The 14,898-nt window shown below is 45.6% G+C and overlaps 1 protein-coding gene across 1 annotated transcript in view; it reads right to left on the bottom strand.

Moving 5' to 3' along the window:
• The window catches only part of IKZF2 (IKAROS family zinc finger 2), a 159,263-nt gene extending 144,813 nt beyond the window's left edge, over positions 1-14,450 (bottom strand). Inside the window, exon 1 of the mRNA XM_082261945.1 lies at positions 14,137-14,450. The gene's annotated coding sequence lies outside the window, so the exon portion shown is untranslated. The remainder of the gene's footprint in view (positions 1-14,136) is intronic.
• Between the last annotated feature and the right edge of the window lie 448 nt (positions 14,451-14,898).

Below are 14,898 nucleotides of genomic sequence, written 5' to 3' on the forward strand. Positions count from 1 at the left end.
CAGTCCTGGATTGCAGTCCTGGATTGCTGATAAGAGGGGCAGTCCTGAAATGATGAGACCTGGCCAGAGGAGCAGGGATGAGGAGCGCACAACCGTGTTCAGCTGTTGGGGTAGACTAGTGAAGAAAGTTAGGAATGTCACGTACTTTCAGGAAAGAGAAGGGAGAGGGAGGTCATCGCTCCAGCAATGAGATTAACAAGAAACAAAACTGGATCCACCGGTTATTTCTAAAGCAGCTGAGAAAGAAACCAGGGGAAGAAAAAAAGAAAAAAAAAAAGGGGAGGAGGTCGGGTTGGCAGAAGAAAAACAGCCAGGGAAACAGGGAAAGTGCAGCTCCATAGTCAGGACATGTTGGGTGGGATGAGGGTCAACACAATCAGACAGGAGCTACTATACACCTGTCATAGAAAACACCTTGCTAGTCCACAACCGACGTGCACAACCCACACTGCCGAACAAAAAGTGATACTGACAGGCTATGTCACAGGACGGCTACTAGTGCCAAGCATCACAATTCAATAGCAAGGCAATTTACATTTTACAGCTTCAGTAATTATATGCTGTAAACGACAACAGCCAGTTCTCAACTCATCCCATTCAATGGAATTACTCAGAATACATGGTATGACATTCCCAATATACCACATTACACGTCTCCAATACCACACCACTGCCAACAAAACACTGTCACTAGAAACAGCTTTTGTTTAAGAATACATCATCCCCAGAGTAAGAGCCGGTTCACATATGAGCGACCCGACTTGCCGGGGCGACCTGCTCGCACCGCGACCTCAGAGCGGCCGGCACGGACTTCATATCATTGAAGTCAATGCAGGTCGCCCCAAAGAAGCTCAGGACCCTTTTTCTAATTCGGAGCGACTTGTGTCGCTCCTATGAGAACGGGTCCTGTGCTAATCTATGGCAGGCGACCCACGGCGACTTGTCAGGCGACCAGGTCGCCTGACAAGTCGCCCCAGTGTGAACGGGGTCTTACACTTTCTGCCTCATTTAACAAAATACATTAAGTGCCGGTTCACACTACCGCGACGCTACTTTAGGTGGCGACCTCCGAGATCGCGGTGCGAGCAGCGCGCCGTGACCTCGGAGCGGCCGCCACGGACTTCATAACATTGAAGTCTATGGCGGTCGCCTCCTGGTCGCCCCAAAGAAGCTCCGGACCCTTTTTCTAGGTCGGAGCGACTTGTGTCGCTCCTATTAGAACGGGTCCGTAGCTTCCCTATGGGAGGCGACCTGTGAGGCGACCAGGTCGCCTCACAGGTCGCCCTAGTGTGAACCGGCACTTAAAAAAAATTCTATATGTTATAAAAAACAAAAAAAAATAAATAAAAACAAAATAGCTCTCTCTCACTTTAGCCATAAACATTTAAAAACTTTAAGAACCGGTTCACACTAGCGCAACTTATCAGGCGACTTGTCAGCCTGATAAGTCGCGCTCCCTCGCGGTCCATTGACCGCTACAGGACCCGTTCTAATAGGAGCGACACAAGTCACTCCGACTTAGAAAAAGGGTCCTGTACTACTTCGGGGCGACCTCGGAGCGACTTGCATAGACTTCCATTATGTGAATTCCCTGCAAGTCGCTCCGAAGTCGTGGTGCATGGTAATGCACAAGTCGCCCCCGAAGTAGTAAGGAGCCGTGTCGCCACAGTGTGAACCGGCTCTAAGTGTCACTTATCCCAGGAGCCTGCATTCACTATATTGGATTTCCCACAGTACACAGAACTTGGAAATGCAATTATTTTAGTAAAAAGAAATAAAAAATTGCTAAAAAGGTTTAGACTTACTGTAAAATCCATTTCTCTGATGTTCACTGACGGACACAGCTCCTCATCTTCGACTATATGGGTTATACTGCCCCACACAGGAGTCGAACACTAGGCAGAAAAGAACTTGACTACGCCTATGGGGCAGTCCCAGGGAGACTCTCACTCCCACTCTCTGCTATAGGTACTCAGTTATGTTACAAGCAGTGTCAGAAGAGAAAAAAACCAACTCCATAGAGGGGTGAGTACTCTGTCCATCAATGAACATCAGAGAAATGGATTTTATGGTAAGTTACAAATCCCCTTTTGGCTTTCATTCGATTAACACATCTCCTCGTCTTCTCGACTACATGGGACGTCCCCAAACCAGTGTCAAACATAAGGGGTGGGAACAGCAAGAGAAAAAAAAAAATACTTACCAAGACTAAACATAGCCAACCAGGTAACATGGAGCTCAATCATAAAACAACAACAGGAGCTCACTTGAAAAACAGTGAAAAACACCCTCAAAAGAGGACCAAGTCCTCTAAACAGCAGCATGCAAATCCTTACAGCTGCAAGAAGCATCCACAGAAGCCAATACATCCACCTTACAAAACTTTGTGAACGTGTGCACAGACGACCAGGTAGCCGCCTTGCAAACCTGCATCACTGACACCTGATGACGGAAGGCCCAGGAGGCACTAAGCGCCCGAGTTGAATGCGCCTTAACAGGGAAAGGAAGAACCCGACCCTTAATAGAAAAAGCTTGAACCACAGTCTGTCTGATCCATTTGGAAATGGTCACAGCAGAAGCATCCAACCCTTTGCGAGGTCCATCCGTGAGTACAAATAGTGATTCTAACTTTCTACTGGAAATCGGGGGGGTCCACTACAGGAGGAACAGTCCATTTTTTAAGGAGGGAATCCTCATAGGGGTACCGCATTGCAAAGGTGGGTTTCGGGCAACCCCCACTGTTTGGTGACAAGATTGTCAAAGAATGCAGAAAAGGGTAACACCTTCGCCGCTTTGGAGAACCTGTGAATGCCAAAAGGTGACCGGCGCCTTCGATGCTGCATTAGTCGCATCCTCTATCTAAAGGGCTTCCCACACAATCAGCGCATCCACTAGCGCCTTTTTCATGCGTGGCTAGAGGAGCAGAGAAAATCATTCTCACTATCTGAGCACGCAGTGTGTGGATGCAGACCCCCAAGGGTAACTCGCATCCACGGCAGCCGAATCGGATTCCGAAAATGATGAGCAGGTGAAGGTGGGGGATGCTTTTTGCTAGCCCCGTTTGCCCAGAACCAAATCTACCTTGGACACCAAGGACCGCCATCAGTGCAGTTAGTTGTTGGGACCCGGAGGGTCCGTCAGTCTCTGAGAAGGGATCAGGTGGTGAAATATGCTCCAGTGACTCCATGAATGGAGAGGGGAACCCACACAAAAAAAGTGTAGAACACTGCAAGGGACACCCCACTGTGCCGGCGGCACCACAAGGCCCAGCACAGAGTACTAATGCTGCAATAGCAGAGAGAGAACCCCACAAAACAGACTCGCCATCACCGGTCAGGTACTCACAGCACCGAACTAACTACACACCATGCGGCAATCAAGAAGAAGAATATCCAGGGATCAACACTAGAGGCCGAGGGGACCCTCTGGATCTGGATTATCCAGTCCATCGCCCAGTCCGGCACTTGATTGTAGATCTCACAGGAACAAAATAAATTTAATTTAAAAAGAAAAAATTGGCAGGACCAGAGATCCCAGCCAAGGAACTAGGTCCTTACTCCTAACTAGGCAGAGAGTGGGAGTATACTCCCTGGGACTGCCTGATAAGCGTAGTCAAGTTCTTTTCTGCCTAGCGTCCTACTCCTGTAAGGGGCAGTATAACCCACGTAGTCAAGAAGAGGAGGAGCGGTGTCCATCAACGAATGAAAGAGAAATACCTTTTCTAATCAGCAGTATATAGCAGTTTTGTGACTATCACTGTCTGGTTAAAGCTTGTAGGAGGAGTTTTCATACTCCTCTGACTGTCCTATGAGGCTGGATTACCCCTGACCCTCTGTCTGGACAGTGCTGATTGGCCCTGTGCTGATCAAAAGCACTCTCCCAAGAAAAACTCTCTAGCAATATATACCAGACTGAGCATGTGCTCTGTTCTATCAGGAGATGTATTGGGGACGGTAAAAGAAGGAGGATCAGAAGACATTATCAAACAGCCTTTTTTACACAATGCGCAGGATTAACGCCTTAGGTTCCACAGGGAGTATAACAAGCATGCTTGACAGCATATACAGACTGATTTTATGGTTGTGGGTTTAGTAACATTTTATTGCATGGCAAATAAATCTCAGAGCACTATGGGTATTCCAAAGACAGAACACAATAATAAACAGCCTGCTTGGGCTATTGAGACCTGTAGACAGGCATTTTGAAACAGAGTGCAAAGGATGCAAAACACACATTAGCAAACCAAAAGCTCCACCTTTTGGCTACCATGTAAATACAACATATGCTTAAAGAGGAAGTAAACCCTCCTCTGACACTTTTACCTATAGCTAAGCCTATATTAAGGCTTACCTATAGGTACTGTAAATATCTCCTAAACTTGTACCGTTTAGGAGACATTTACCTTACATGCAGCCAGTGACGTCACTGGCGCATGCGCTCTGAAGGAACTGCCGCTGATGCCGTTTCTTCAGAGCCCCGTGGCGTGCGCGGGAGTGACGTCACCGCGGCTCCGGCCAATCAGATGGTCGGATGCCGCGATCCTGGAAGACGGGCGACTGGTCGCCCGTCATACAGGTGAGCGGGCGGCACGGCGGGGGCTCGTTCGTAGGTAAGTATTTCATAATGAGCTAGTAAGCGATGCATACTAGCTCATAGGTTTCTCTTTCAGGTTGCCGCAAAAAAAAAAAAAAAAAAAAGTTCTATGGGTTTACAACCTCTTTAATATAATTTCCTATTTACTTGGCTAAAATAATTTTTTTTTTTTTTTATAAAACCAAATTCTAAAATACCAATATTTACCCAAATGGCGCAACTGAAATATCAATTAGCATTGTCAATAGTCACATTATTCCTCACTAGCCTCACTGCTACAATACAATACCCAAAAGCAACCATTTAGACCAGGGGTCTCAAACTGGCAGCCCTCCCAGCTGTTGCAGGACTACAAGTCCCATCATGCCTCAGCCTATGGGAGTCATGCTTATAACTGTCAGCCTTGCAATGACTCATGGCAATTGTAGTTCTGCAACAGCTGGAGGGCCACCAGATGGAGACCCCCGATTTAGATCGTATTACTTCCCGGATTGGTCTATAGATCATTAGTGCTCAGTGGACATATTCTGGGTCATCCCCATGCATCCTCCTATGCTTTGCTGTAAGTTTTGCAGTCACCGGTTTGTCATCGATGATGCTGGAATGGAAAAAAGACTTTCCCACACCATATCAGCCCACTGTCAGCTATACAGGCAACACTTAAATCTTGACTAAAACTAGATCCAGGGGGGAGCAGGGTGGGCATTATCTACAGCAGAGCGTTTCAGTTGTATTTTCCCAGTACTTTTGTTAGAATATGACAACACTTGAGAGGAACTAGAATGGAAACCTCTAAAGAAAAATTACTCTTAGAATTTTTTTTTTTTTTTTTTTGATTAGCATCTACTGACAACTGTCAAAAGATAAAAATAAAGATTATAAAATAGGGGAAAAATGTGTAAAAAAAAAAAAAAAAAAAGATAAAAATCAAGAAGCAAAACTCAATTTAGAAGACGTATAGAGTGACATATGTAGAGCCTGATTAAACAGATCAAAAGTATACAAAAAGGAAAAAAGCATCAGCAGGGTACGTAATCAGAGAGCAGGGTGAGGAAAGAGTGACTTTCATCCTTTGGTGATTTTTATTGGGTAACAAGGCTTCGGTAATCACCACATCTGTGACCTGCTTTAAAAGTCATCTGTGGTCATGGACCTTCAATACCCTCCACTATAGATCAGATCAATCATCATTGCTCACTGTCCTGCTTGCTAAATAAGAAGTTGTATTAATAGCGTCATACAACAACAAACGGCCAACCACCATCACACCAACAAACTGCCATTTGTATCATTCTTAAATACTGAATTGTCACCAGCATCCATTCATTACTATTGACATCTGTGTTACAACATCCCAATATCAAGCTGTCAATTGCTTCACAATGGCCTTCATTTAATAAGGCAAGCAGTAATTACTTTCCATTATCCAGTAAAAAGCAAAATAACTGCTGCTGGTTTACTAAATGGCACTGCTTTGTCATTATCCAATTAAATGACTCACAAGCCCAATACAGGCAAATTGGAAGGAGAAAATGCATCCGTGTTGCCCATAGCAACCAGATGTGTCTGTGTTGACCATAGCAACCAACACTGTTGCATGGATCTGATATTTTCAGCAAAAGCCTAAAACAGGTCACCACATGTTACAATCTGATTGTACAATCCCAAACACTAAATTCAAAAGCTTGCCCCATTGGATACAGTTGATTGGTGTTAATTTGACATAGTATTGGCAAAGCTGGCCACAGCATGGGTAAAAGCGTGTTAAAATAAATACATTTTGAGCTTGCATTTGTTTTTCTAATAGATAAAGTCAAATCAACGACCATTTTCTACTGTAGTGACAAAAAAAAAAAAAAAAACAACGATATATCTAGATCTATCTCAGGATGGAATATTTTTTTCGCAAATGTATTATTTTCTAAATTGTATCAACAAATGCGCCTTTCATTCTGGAAATTCCATTCATTCCTAAATCAAAAGATAAAAGCAAACACATTTTTGAAGTAGTGTCAAACCTCTGATGGCACTATAGAATGTACTGATGGATCTGCAAAAATCTACTGTGTACAGCCAGCTTAAAGTAGATCTTCAACCTCCCCCCCCCCCCCCCCCTACCTGCTCAGCGGATCCAGTGTTGTCCTGCTGTGATAAATTTCTCTTCTGCCCCCCTCATCTTCTAGCATGATGTCATCAGGAAGCTGCTGGTTCTTCCTGGTTCAGTCACTGCTTTTGCATTTTGGGGCGGAGCAGAAGTTTTTTTTATAAAAAAAAAAAAAAGCCCAATTTGCACAGCAGAGGGGGAAAGGGGAGGAGGGGATGAAAGGTGTAGAGGAGGCAACATCATATTGAGGGTGAAGATCTTTTTAAACCTAAAAATTTAGTTGTACATAGAGTGTACAGTCAAATTGCCATAGGCAACAACTATCAAAAAAAAAAAAATGAAAAAAAAAAAGCGACAGCAATGTAATCAGTGTCATTCCATTACAATACACTATTGTCACCAGTATCATACCAATAGTAATACAACCATTGACACTAGTGTCATACCAATACACCATCGATATACCAATACAACCATTGTCATTAGTATCATACCATTATGCAAAAAAAACATTGACACCAGTGTCATACAATTACCAAATACAACCAATGTCACCAGTGTCCTACCATTAACCAAATACAACCAATGTCACCAGTGTCCTACCATTAACCAATACAACCAATGTCACCAGTGTCCTACCATTAACCAATACAACCAATGTCACCAGTGACCTACCATTAACCAATACAACCAATGTCACCAGTGTCATACCATTAACCAATACAACCAATGTCACCAGTGTCCTACCATTAACCAATGTCACCAATGTCCTATCATTAACCAATACAACCAATGTCACCAGTGTCATACCATTAACCAATACAACCAATGTCACCAGTGTCCTACCATTAACCAATGTCACCAGTGTCCTACCATTAACCAATACAACCAATGTCACCAGTGTCATACCATTAACCAATACAACCAACGTCACCAATGTCCTACCATTAACCAATACAACCAATGTCACCAGTGTCCTACCATTAACCAATACATCCAATGTCACCAGTGTCATACCATTAACCAATGTCACCAGTATCATACCATTAACCAATACAACCAATGTCACCAGTGTCATACCATTAACCAATACAACCAATGTCACCAGTGTCCTAACCATTAACCAATACAACCAATGTCACCAGTGTCCTACCATTAACCAATACAACCAATGTCACCAGTGTCCTAACCATTAACCAATACAACCAATGTCACCAGTGTCCTACCATTAACCAATACAACCAATGTCACCAGTGTCATACCATTAACCAATACAATCATTGTCACCAGTGTCATACCATTACCAATATACCACTGTCAACAGTGTCATATCAATGAATTAGATGTATTCTTCCATTACAACCAGAACTCAACCTGTAGTGAATGGATTTCATCAAAGCAATTTATGATTGGTTTCAATGGGTTACTGCACTCTATAATGAATAGTGTCTCTGACCTAAAGTTACACCATATACAAAATGTCAATGTTGTTTCCAAAATCACACTGTTCTCACTTCCACACTATCCTTGTCCTATAATAAATATTACACCTCCCAGTCTGACATCTCTTATTATCACACTGATATTCCCTGTCATTCTTCTGATCATCACACCCACGGATGGTGTCACATCACAATTATTGCACATGAGTGGCAGTAATTATCATTTCATAATGCCATCTACACACTATAACTTCATTTACCCTCTTCACACCATTTACATCAACACATAAATATATAACAATAGTGTGACTCACCACAGCTCTCCAACATGTCCCTCTGTAAAGCCGGTGACATTATGTTGTGATATTGACATTAGGAGTCTGATCACAACACGAATATTGCGGTTTGGAAAGTCAGTGCCACCAATGCCATAAATCACTAAGGACGCTCCAAAGTTAGAATGACGCTTCCACAGATGTCATGAGATGTCACAATAATCCAATCACATTGCTAGGAGATACTGTCACAATGGGTTTACTTTAATAAAATTAGAGTGTGTAAAATCTGGTGCAACTCTGCATTGAAACCAATCAGGTTTAAGGGTCGTTTCACATGGGGCGGACCATTTTTTGATCCGCTCCGGCACTTTTTTTTTTTTTACGGACACGGATGACACTTGTGTCATCCGGTCCGTATGTCCGTTTATCATCCCATCCATTTGCGGATGATAAACGGAGATAATGCATGTTAATGGGATTGCAGATGTCAGTGGATGACACTGCTGACATCAGTTTTTTGCGTCCGTTCCGTTTTTTTAAAATGGAAGAAAAATAGGGTTCTCTTCCGTTCCAAAAAATGGAACTGATAGGAAAGGACGCAAATCGGATGTCAGCGGATGGTCATCCGCAATCCCATTAACATGCATTATGTCCGTTTTTCATCCGCAAAAAAATGGGATGAAAAACGGACATACGGAGCGCCCGTGTGAAAGGACCCTTAGTGTCAAAGCTTAAAGTGGAGCTCCACCCAAAAGGGGAAGCTCCACTTGTTCGCACTCCCTCCGCCCCCCCCCCCTCCACTGCCACATGTGGGGGGAGCGGATACCTGTCAAAACCAGGTGCATGCTCCCAATTCTGGGTAAGATCGCCGGGCGGTGATCTACGAAACCTCTGCCCCAGTCTCCTCTTCCCCCCCCCCCCCCGCTGCCTTCTGGGAGACACACGTCCCAGAAGACAGCAGGACCATTCAGAAAGCGCAGGGAGACTTGCACATGCGCAGTAGGAAACAGACTGTGAAGCCTGCAAGCGTCTGATGAATCGGCTAGGGGTGCCGACAGCGCAGGATTCCAGAACAGGTAAGTGTCCTTATAGTAAATGCTACAGTATTTGTAGCTGCTGACTTTTGTTTTTTTTACAGGCTGGAACTCTGCTTTGGTTGAACAAGCTGAAGTTAGAAGCTGATTGGCTAACATGCACAGCTGCACCAGATTTTGCACTCTCCAGTTTTAGTAAATCAATCTTAGGCGCCTTTCACACTTGTGCGATTTAAAAGTCGCACGATATTACCACGATTTGGTTGCCACGATTTTGACTGGAAGCAATGCCTATGTCTTTGGACCTCAAAACGCATTAAAATCAGGCCAAAGTAGTGCAGGGACTACTTTGAAGTCGGTGCGACTTCAAGTCGCACAGATATGAATGGTACTCATTAAAAATAATGGAGGAGAAAGACTTGTCATTCGATTTTTGCAGTCCCAAATCGTAGGACAAGTCACACAAGTGTGAAAGGGGCCCTAATGTGTCACTGTACTGGATCACAACATGGATATTGCTGCTGAGAAAGTCAGTGTCACCACTATCATAAAATGCCAAGGACAGTCCAAAGTTAGACTGACACTGTCCCAGATGTCGTGAGATGTCACAATAATACAAATCGCAAAGTGCTTCGGATCTGTCACAATAATCCAATCACAGAACAGGCAATACTGTCACAATGTGTCACTGTACTGGATCACAGGAGTCATTAGAATGCTACTGAATGAATAATGTTTACTGTTACAAGAATCCATGGACACCATTATGTGATAAAGAGCCTTCCCATTGTGATATTCCATGTAACTCCCAAGATCAACATAATGCTGCTGAAAATGTCACTCTGTCACCCAGTTCACAAGATTTAAAAAGTACAGCGATGCCAACGTCACTAAAACAGGTTACCCTTTTCATCCAGTTCAAGTGACATTCAAATATGATAGTCAGAATACGTCACAGCATCATCAGAGGTTATTGCTGGCGATAAACACGTCACACTTTCATCTATCACCAAGTGACAATGGGAGAGTGGCCCTATAGTTGGGATATGTCTCAGTAACAGAAGAGATCTGATACATTTTTGCTGCTGATAAAACATCACATGTCCATGCATGTCCAAGTGACAACAATATAGTGTCACAATTGTTAGAATATATGAGGGTACCATCAGAGATGATTATAGACTTCTGCTGCTGACATAACACACTTCCTTTAAAGTGGTTGTAAACCCTTATGCCCCGTACACACGTTCAGATAATCGGGCGACTTATTGTTCGCATTTTGTTGCGTAATCCTAACATTGAATTCAACAATGCGTACAAACCGTATGATTTTTGTCGTACGATTCGGGAAAAGCTTCCTGGTTGTGTAGCTACGCATCAGATGGTGCAAAACAAAAACAATGGCAGCCAGGCTTTTCCCGTGCTATTTTAGTGTTTCTGATCATGCGCGGTCTTTGTCGATCGATTTTTAGCGGACTGCACTGATTAAACGATTGTCGTTCGCTAGGCTATTGTACAACAGGAGTTTTCCTGTTTGTCCCTTCGGATTTTGTTGGACCAACTGTCGTGATCGCCTGTCAAAAGCTGTGTACTAACGATCAGATTATCGTGCGATCAGGTCGAAAGCGAGTTTTATCGTGCGATTATCGTCTGAGAGCTGATTGGAGGGACGGGGGCGGAAAAGAGACGGGGGCGGAAAAGAGACGGGGGCGGAAAAGAGACGGGGGCGGAAAAGAGACGGGGGCGGAAAAGAGACGGGGGCGGAAAAGAGACGGGGGCGGAAAAGAGACGGGGGCGGAAAAGAGACGGGGGCGGAAAAGAGACGGGGGCGGAAAAGAGACGGGGGCGGAAAAGAGACGGGGGCGGAAAAGAGACGGGGGCGGAAAAGACACGGGGGCGGAAAAGACACGGGGGCGGAAAAGACACGGGGGCGGAAAAGACACGGGGGCGGAAAAGACACGGGGGCGGAAAAGACACGGGGGCGGAAAAGACACGGGGGCGGAAAAGACACGGGGGCGGAAAAGACACGGGGGCGGAAAAGACACGGGGGCGGAAAAGACACGGGGGCGGAAAAGACACGGGGGCGGAAAAGACACGGGGGCGGAAAAGACACGGGGGCGGAAAAGACACGGGGGCGGAAAAGACACGGGGGCGGAACACTCCACCCCTTCACAGCACAAAGGAACAGAGCTGAGGCTGTCAATCAGCTGGAGCTCCCGCCCCGTCACCATTTTTCTCTTGGTGTCAGGAAAACTCATCAGAAGTGATTAATGCTGATAGCAGAGAAACAGGGCATCAGACAGGAATAACACTTAGCACTCTGGATTGAGACAAGTACACACTATAAAAAGGGACATGCTTTGTTCATATTTCATGTCTGAGATTTACAACCACTTTATTGTCCCATCAAGATGGCTAAAGAACAGTAACTTCTATAGTCAGGATATAACAGAATATCCTCAGACAGGATAGATTGTGCTGCTGATAAAACATGTCACACTTTTATCCAAGTCCAAGTGACATGACAATGGGACAGTACTACTATAGTCAGATATCTGCTGGTGATGAACATGTCACACTTCCATCAATGTCCAAGTGACAATAGAATAACGTCACTATATTCAGGATCGATCCCAGTATATTCAGAGTTATTCTATAGTATATCAAACTTTAATCCAAGTGTTATCACAATAGGACTGCCCCCTATAGTCTATGTATATCACAGGATGATCACAGATGTTAGAGATTTGTACTCATGTCACTCTTTCATCCATGTCCAAGAGACAATGGGATGGTGTCATTAGAATCAGGATATATCATAGAATACTCAAAAACATTATAGATTTCTGCTGCTAAGAGGCCCCGTTTCTATCCAAGTCCCAGGGACAGGACCATGGAATACTCTTACTATAGTTGGGATAAATTACAGAATCAGGAGATATTACAGAATTCTGCTGCTAATCTCATATTTCCATTCAAGTCCAAGTGATATGACAATGGGATGGTGTGACTATAGTCAGGATATATCCCAGTGCCATCAGAGAGGTGATCCTGTGCTACTGATAAAACACGTCACACTTCCATCAATGTCCAAGTGACAGGACAATGGGATGGTGTCATTACAGTCACTATAGTCAGGATAGATCACAATATCCTCACATACATAATAGATTTCTGCTGATAAGACATCACTTTCATCCAAGTGACAGGACAATGGGATGGTGTCACTATAGTCAGGATACAGCATGCTATCCTCATACATATCATAGGTTGCTGCTGCTGATATAGCTGCCAGCTGATGCCGATACCACCACCACCACCCCCCATGACAAGGCTCCATGTACGGCTTTTCTCCCGCTGAAATGTATCTCAGACCCTACCCCCAAATCAAATGACAGGGGGCACCCCGCTCCCAATCAATAAATGACAGGGGAGGGGGAGAAACTGTTCCCAATACATAAATGACATGGGGGGCAAACAGCTCCCCATCAATAAATAACATGGGGACACCACGATCCCGATCACTAAATGACATGGGGGGCAAACAGCTCCCCATCAATAAATAACATGGGGACACCACGATCGCGATCAATAAATGACATGGGGGGGGGGGGGGACACTAAACTCCCAATCAAGAAATGACATGGGGACACCACACACCCATTTAAATGGCATAGGGGACACCACACTCCCAATCAAATGACAAGGGGACACCAAGATCTCAATCAATCAATAAATGACAAGGGAAAGCCACACTCCCAATGTCAAGGGAACACCACACTCCCAATCAATAAATGACATGGGGACACCATGCTCCCAATCAATAAATGACATGGGGACACCATGCTCCCAACCAAATGACATGGGGACACCATGCCCCCAACCAAATGACATGGGGACACCATGCCCCCAACCAAATGACATGGGGACACCATGCCCCCAACCAAATGACATGGGGACACCATGCCCCCAACCAAATGACATGGGGACACCATGCCCCCAACCAAATGACATGGGGACACCATGCCCCCAACCAAATGACATGGGGACACAATGCTCCCAATCAAATGACATGGGGACACCATGCTCCCAATCAAATGACATGGGGACACCATGCTCCCAATCAAATGATATGGGGACACCATGCTCCCAATCAAATGATATGGGGACACCAAGATCTCAATAAATGACATGGGGACACCAAGATCTCAATAAATGACATGGGGACACCAAGATCTCAATACATGACATGGGGACATGAATGAATAAATGGCATGGGGATACCAATCAATACATGAAATGGGGACATCACGATCCTAACCAATACATGACATGGGGACACCAACCAATACATGGGGACATGAAACGAATACCATGGTGACATCCCCTGAACTCTGTCCTGCACAGCCTATGGCAGCGATGTCGCCCTTCCCTGCAATGCTGATCGCCTGGTCCTGTCTCTGCCTGTTCCATGACAAGCTGTGGTCAGTGTCACCCGGATCTGATGAGCCCTCCACATGTCCCGGCTCAGCAGGCAGGGTGACAGCCCCCCCTCCCCCCTCTCCCCGTCTCAGATAGCAACAAGTCCCCGGCAGTCAGTCAGTCGGTCAGGCAGGCAGTCGGTTAAGCAGGCAGGCAGTGCCCCCGGCACAGACAATCCAAGTTTGCCCCCCCTCCTCCCTCACCTTAGCAGGTCCTGCGGGGCCCCCGCTCCATCCCTGTGCCGTGTGTCCGCCCCCCGCCTCGTGTACTGCAGAACTATGGCAGTAGTAGTGGCGGAGCCGAGGGTAATCCAGCTTTGACTTCCTCCATCTTCAGCACAGCACAGGGGTTAGCCCGGGACAGCTGGTCAAACCCAGAGAAACGGATGAAGCAGCCAGCGAGCGGCAGCAGCCAGCCTTCCCCAGACACACGGCCAATAAATAAAGGCTCGCGGCTCCAGGCGCTCGGCAATCGATTACAGGACAGTGCACTTGATCCGCGGCTCTCAATGTCTCCAGTGATCTCAGCAGCCAGGGGTGGATCCAGGACACAGTATCCCCGGGATCTGCAGCATCATGTGTGCGAGCGGCCTGTCACCGACACCCAGCACTGCCCCGATCACCCTCCTCTACACTTCACACAAACTTGTCTGCTATACAGCTGACAACACCGCATATACTGTCACCCCCCGCACTGACAGGTGTCACCGATCACTCCCATCACACAGGAGACCCCTACAATCCAAGTCACACCAAACTCTGCAGCTTTATCCTCAATCTGAAGTTTTCTCATTTTATTCAAATCAGCACCGGAGAGACGGTACCTACCTGAGTGCTGGGTGTCCCCGGTGCTGGTGTCTGCTGTCTTCCTGTAGCCTTGGATCACACGAGTGCACAGTGTACACATGTCACAGGTACAGCACATCATTCATTTGTATGGGATACTGCTGTACCCCTGACAAACTC

The sequence above is a fragment of the Pelophylax lessonae genome, assembly GCF_965119305.1.
Source record: "Pelophylax lessonae genome assembly, chromosome: 6".
NCBI lineage: Eukaryota > Metazoa > Chordata > Amphibia > Anura > Ranidae > Pelophylax > Pelophylax lessonae.